Here is a 6616-nt window from a genome sequence, read left to right as displayed (position 1 = left end):
TGGTGTTATGATGAGGATAGATTCATTATGTCATTATATCTAGTAGACTGGTGTTATGATGAGGATAGATTCATTATATCTAGTAGACTGGTGTTATGATGAGGATAGATTCATTATATCTAGTAGACTGGTGTTATGATGAGGAAAGATTCATTATGTCATTATATCTAGTAGACTGGTGTTATGATGAGGATAGATTCATTATGTCATTATATCTAGTAGACTGGTGTTATGATGAGGATAGATTCATTATGTCATTATATCTACTAGACTGGTTTTTTGATGAGGATAGATTCATTATGTCATTATATCTATTAGACTGGTGTTATGATGAGGATAGATTCATTAATAAACCCAGCAGCATCGGATGTTAGAGAAGGAACATTAATCCGGTCTCTTTTCCTTGGACCTAAAACGATGTGCCCGGTTGGAGAGGAGCACAGCGAGCAGCGGACTAGTGATACCATCCATATTAGGGCAGAAATCCACAGTGTAGCGATGGGGGCAAGAATGGGGTCCACACACACACACACACACACACGTACAGTTTGCAGGGAGATCAGACTGGTCTCATAGACTCGACGAAGCATTGTAAATGTACATCCCGGGTCACTCAAATTCTTATGTTACATTTTGAATGGTCACTTAATAAGATAGAAGGTTACTTCAGTCAAAAATTAATGAGGGTGGTTGGTGTGGGTGGATTGGTGGGTCGGTAGGTAGCTATGTCTGGGTGGATGGATGGATGGGTGTTCGAATCTCATCACGGACAACTTTAGCATTATAGCTAATTAGCAACTTTGCACCTACTTACTACTTTGTAGCACCTTTTCAACTACTTAGCATGTTAGCTAACCCTTCCTCTAACCGTTTAACCTTCCTCCTAACCCATAACTCACAGAATTAGCTAACGTTAGCATGTTAGCTAACCCTTCCTCTGACCGTTTAACCTTCCTCCTAACCCATAACTCACAGAATTAGCCAACGTTAGCATGTTAGCTAGCTCTTCCTCTAACCCTAACCTTTTAATCTACCTCATAACTTTAACCCTAACCCTTAACTCCCAGAACTAGCTAACGGTAGCATGTTAACTAACCATTTCCCTAACCCTAAAGCCCTTTAATTAACCTACCTCCTAACCTTAACCCTAACCCTTAACTCCTAGAACTGGATAACGTTAGCGTTAGCCATCTAGTCACCTAGCTAACGTTAGCATGTTAACTAACCCTTAACTCCTAGAACTGGATAACGTTAGCGTTAGCCACCTAGTCACCTAGGTAACGTTTTCAATTATGTATTTTTATTTAACCTTTATTTAACTACAAATTGGAAATTCGTAACATATCATACGTTTTTGCTGATTCCCAACAATTGTACATTTTGTAATTCATAACATATCAGAGACATATCAGACAAATAGAGTGTCTAAGATTTACATACAGTAACATAACATATCATATTAAATGGAGTGTCTAGGATTTACATACAGTACCAGAACAGATTTACATACAGAATAATACGTAATTCTCTGAGACCAGGTTGGAGAGATGGGGAAGAGGGATTGGGTATGTGCGCATCCCCCCCTCAGTCCCTCTCCCCCCTCCTTTCTCGCCCCCTCCCTCTCCCCTCCTCTTTATCTCCCACCTCCTTTCTCGTCCCCCTTCCTCCCCTCCCCTCCTCTCCCTCCACAGTCAACAAGGCAAAAATAGAGTTTACAGAGCAAGCTCTCTCCTCTCCTGACTGGTTCACTCGCCTCATCTAACTAACCATCCCCGGGGAAACACACTTTTAAGCGCGCACGCACGGACACACACACACACACACACACACACACATTGAAGCTCCGCTCAGCAGCAGCAGGGAGTGAACAGCCAGCTTGCGACTTATCCCCGCCATTCCCCGGTACAGTAACTTCCTCAGCATCTCCCGGCCTCTGCAGAGAGAGAGAGAGAGAGCACCGCCCGACAACCCAACTGGAAACCGGCCCCACGGCTCTATAGTAACGGACTGACCGACCACTAAATCCCGGAGAAGGGAAGAGGACTATCTAGTGCTCAACATCCCGTCATCGCCGGTAGAATTTACTTCAGACTGCGGATTTAAACCGTCACATTGGCCAGTTGTCCATTTGGACGGAGAGAGAGAACTGGTAGTGCGCAGTGTGAGAACACAACAGAAACCACTTGACGCGGAAAAGTCCCGGGCACTTCCCGGTATTTTAGGAAACGCGTCTCACCTTACCGAAATACCGACGCCGGTAGCCTAAAACGGAGCCGGTCTGAGCAACAGCTACCACCGGCAAAAATCAGTGAGGTAAGCGGTGTGATTAAAATGGATAGTAAAAGATACATAAAATGACGATTTAATGTGTTAATTTCACAGCTTTTTATATCAGATGGGGTTTTGTGTTGACATGGTATGTGCTGACAGAATGTTGTTTAGAGTCAGACCTCACAGACGAACATCCACACGATCGATGAACGAGGGGAGCTTTGGGTTGGAAATTACCATTTCAGTTTCTCACTCCTTCCGCCTCCATACTCAGCAGAGAGGGATGAAACAGAGGACGTTACATAAAACAAGGATTTCTCCTCCTCCTCCGGCCTCCTCCTCTGGCCTCCTCCTCCTCCTCCTCTGGCCTCCTCCTCCTCACCTGGCCTCCTCCTCCTCCTCCTCCTCACCTGGCCTCCTCCTCCTCACCTGGCCTCCTCCTCCTCATCACCTGGCCTCCTCCTCACCTGGCCTCCTCCTCCTCCTCACCTGGCCTCCTCCTTCTCCTCCTCACCTGGCCTCCTCACCTGGCCTCCTCCTCCTCACCTGGCCTCCTCCTCACCTGGCCTCCTCCTCCTCCTCACCTGGCCTCCTCCTCCTCCTCCTCACCTGGCCTCCTCCTCCTCCTCACCTGGCCTCCTCCTCCTCCTCCTCACCTGGCCTCCTCCTTCTCCTCCTCACCTGGCCTCCTCCTCCTCCTCCTCCTCACCTGGCCTCCTCCTCCTCCTCACCTGGCCTCCTCCTCCTCCTCACCTGGCCTCCTCCTCCTCCTCCTCCTCACCTGGCCTCCTCCTCCTCCTCACCTGGCCTCCTCCTACTCCTCCTCCTCCTCACCTGGCCTCCTCCTCCTCACCTGGCCTCCTCCTCCTCCCCAGCCTCCGTTAGATAGATACTGATGTTCCGCTTTAGAGCGTTAGAAAGCGCCTCTAGGTGTTCCTCTTCAGTTATCAGGCCGCGGGACAGATTCCAACTCGCTCTCACAGTCTTCATGTCAGAATTCGACATTCATCCGTGTTTCTCTGATGTCAAATTTAGAAATGATTGCAAAAGTCAAATTTCAAAGTCAGATTTTTTTTTTTACATTTACCCAGAGTAATTTACAGTAGTGAATATATATGTTTTCTTACTGGTCCCCTGAGGAAATTGAACCCACAACCTTGGCATTGCAAGCACCATGCTCTACCAAGTGATCCACACAGGGTACTAACCCTGAATGGTTAAGGTAAGGGTTAAGGTTTGGGATGGGCTTAAAAAACTTTTAAAAAATCAAAACAACTTTCTGTTGTTGGATTTGAACCTGCAACATTTGGACTCAGAGGCAGATGAATAAGCTCGTCCACAACACTCTAGCACAACAAAAAACCTACTTTTCTCACCATTTCTCACCTATTTAGCTCACCGTTGCCCCTAGTGGCCTGGTTTCCACCTCACATCCCGACGTTCCTCAGTCAGACGGACGTCGAACACTGACCTGTATCACGGGTGACCTGGCTGCCCTCCCCACCCTTCAGACCGTTATTGATCCTTAATTGATTGATACAACATTTTCACAGGCTACATCGTGATGATTATTCCTCTGTGTGTGTGTGTGTGTGTGTGTGTGTGTGTGTGTGTGTGTGTGTGTGTGTGTGTATGTGCAGGTGTGTGTGTATGTGCAGGTGTGTGTGTTCTCCCTGTCTAAACCCTCTAAAACCTCCCTGGCTGCTGCTGTGTCCAGACAGACCAATAGTTAGTCTCAGTTATCAGACAGAATAGGACATTACCTTCACATTAGAGATGTCATGACTATCGACACGGGACAGTCGGTTCGGGTCGTTCGGTGGGGACAGACACACAGCAACAACAAAAAAAAATCTATGGTGTCCAATTAACTCTGGCCAGTGTAACATGTACACTATTGGTCAGTGAAAAATAAAGTCCTACTTGATGTGGTGTTTTTTAAAGTGTTGCAGTGCTCCTCCTGTTCGAAGGAACTCAACTGTGGTGTTTGGAAAGCTCTGCTGTAGAGTTCATATCAACACCGACAGTGTACAACAAAAACACTTGATTTATAGTCAACCGGACTCTCTTTAACTAGTGTTAGACTTTCCCAGTGTAATTTCATTAACACCTGTAGTTTTACAGAAAATCATTTTGGGACGTTTTAACGCTGTACGCTGTAAAGAGTGTCATTTGCATATTTCCCAAGGTGCCTTTTCTTTTTGAGTAAATTGTTTACCACCCGTGGCTGTATTTGTTAGTGACAAAGATATGGTTGTTTCTTACCTTTTTAAAGCCCTGTGGCTTTTGCTCGCCAAGTAAGTCCCCTAGGGGGTGGGGATGTTATAATACAATTAAACCATGACAACACATTTCATACATCATAAGGCCTTACTTATTGGCCTAATTGATGGCCTTGTTTTTGCCCTAACAAATCACATTTTTTTTTAACTTTACGACTGTCTTGATATGTTTTGACCATGATAGTTTGTTGGTGATGTGGACAAAAAGGACCTTGAAACTCTTGACCCATCGTTGTCGGTGATCAGGCCCTACCACTGTTGTGTCGTCAGCAAACTTAATGATGGTGTTGGAGTCGTGCCTAGCCATGCTGTCATGGGTGAACAGGGAGTACAGGAGGGCACTAAGTACACACCCCTGAGGGGCCCCCCGTGTTGGGGATCAGCGTGGCAGATGTGTTGTTGCCTACCGTTAACACCTGGGGGCTGGATTTCTTATAAGCATCCGGATTAGTGTCCTGCTCCTTGACAGCTGCAGCTCTAGCCTTTAGATAGGTGGGGATGTTGCCTGTAATCCATGGCTTCTGGTTGGGATATGTGCGTACTGTCACTGTGGGGACGACGTCATCGATGCACTTATTGAGGAAGCCGATGACTGAGGTGGTAAACTCCTCAAATCAAAATCAAATCAAATCAAAATTGTATTGGTCACATACACGTGTAACGAAATGCTTGTGCTTCTAGTTCCGACAGTGCAGTAATAACCAACAAGTAATCTAACAATTCCCCAACAACCTAATAAACACAACAGATTTAGAGGATTTTTTTTGTAACCCTTTTTTAATTTTTTAAATTTATTTATTTATTTTATTTAACCAGGCAAGTCAGTTAAGAACAAATTCTTATTTTCAATGACGGTCTAGGAACAGTGGGTTAACTGGTCTAGGAACAGTGGGTTAACTGGCCTAGGAACAGTGGGTTAACTGGTCTAGGAACAGTGGGTTAACTGGTCTAGGAACAGTGGGTTAACTGGCCTAGGAACAGTGGGTTTAACTGGTCTAGGAACAGTGGGTTAACTGGTCTAGGAACAGTGGGTTAACTGGCCTAGGAACAGTGGGTTAACTAGTCTAGGAACAGTGGGTTAACTGGTCTAGGAACAGTGGGTTAACTGGTCTAGGAACAGTGGGTTAACTGGTCTAGGAACAGTGGGTTAACCATTCTGCATCCTCAAACCATCCTACATCCTCAAACCATCCAACAACCTCAAACCATCCTACATCTGCCAAACCATTCTGCGTCCTCAAACCATCCAACATCCCCCAAAGCATCCTACATCCCCCAAACCATCCTACATCTTACTGCAGTGTCTGGGGCCTCTGCTGACAGTGTTATTATTATACCACATGACAACCCCATCGTTCTCCTACACCAAATATACATACACCAGGGCTCTGCTGTTGTGTTAGCAACTGTAGCCTAGCAACACGAGTGTATAGAATGTTAGAGCAGAGAACTTCCCGCTTGTATGATGAACAGCAGAGTGTTCAGGGCTACAGAGGAAAACCCTGATACTGTTAGGAAACCCAGGTAGGCTAGAATGGTCCACATATGGAAGTCAGCCTCCAACATAACACCCTGAGCCTCCTCTTCCTCCTCTCCCAGCCCCCTCATCCTCTTCCTCCTCCTACACCCCTCCAACGGCCTGCTGCCAGAGAAAGAGAGAGAGAGAGAGATGGCAGCCGCAGCGGTGTTGGGTACAGTCAGTAATGTGTTGAGTAATGAATGAGCTTTTTTTAGGAATCAGAGAGCAGAACACACTCATCGCTGAGTGTACCAGAATATATATATATATATATATATATATATATATATATATATATATATAGAGAGAGAGAGAGAGAGAGAGAGAGAGAGGGGGGGGGGGGGGTAGAGAGAGGGGGGTTGAGAGAGAGAGAGAGAGTGGGGGGGTAGAGAGAGGGGGGTAGAGAGAGAGAGAGAGAGAGAGACATGGAGCGGGGGATTCAGATCAATAAGGAAAGTGAGATGTAGAGGGAGAGATGGAGAGAGGAACAGAGGGAGATAAATGAGGAGAGAGAGAGTTGAAGAGGGGGAGAGAGAGCACCATT

At 46.1% G+C, this 6616-nt stretch overlaps 1 protein-coding gene across 1 annotated transcript in view; it reads left to right on the top strand.

The window, feature by feature from the left end:
* The first annotated feature begins 1689 nt into the window (after positions 1-1689).
* LOC118947113 (guanine nucleotide-binding protein G(I)/G(S)/G(O) subunit gamma-13-like) overlaps positions 1690-6616 on the top strand; it is a 22683-nt gene continuing 17756 nt past the window's right edge. Inside the window, exon 1 of the mRNA XM_036972297.1 lies at positions 1690-2313. The gene's annotated coding sequence lies outside the window, so the exon portion shown is untranslated. The remainder of the gene's footprint in view (positions 2314-6616) is intronic.

Source organism: Oncorhynchus mykiss, unplaced genomic scaffold (genome assembly GCF_013265735.2).
Source record: "Oncorhynchus mykiss isolate Arlee unplaced genomic scaffold, USDA_OmykA_1.1 un_scaffold_130, whole genome shotgun sequence".
In the NCBI taxonomy this organism is placed as follows: Eukaryota; Metazoa; Chordata; class Actinopteri; order Salmoniformes; family Salmonidae; genus Oncorhynchus; species Oncorhynchus mykiss.
The sequence above is the reverse complement of the archived record's forward strand: the minus strand, read 5'-3'. Positions and strand labels throughout refer to the sequence as shown.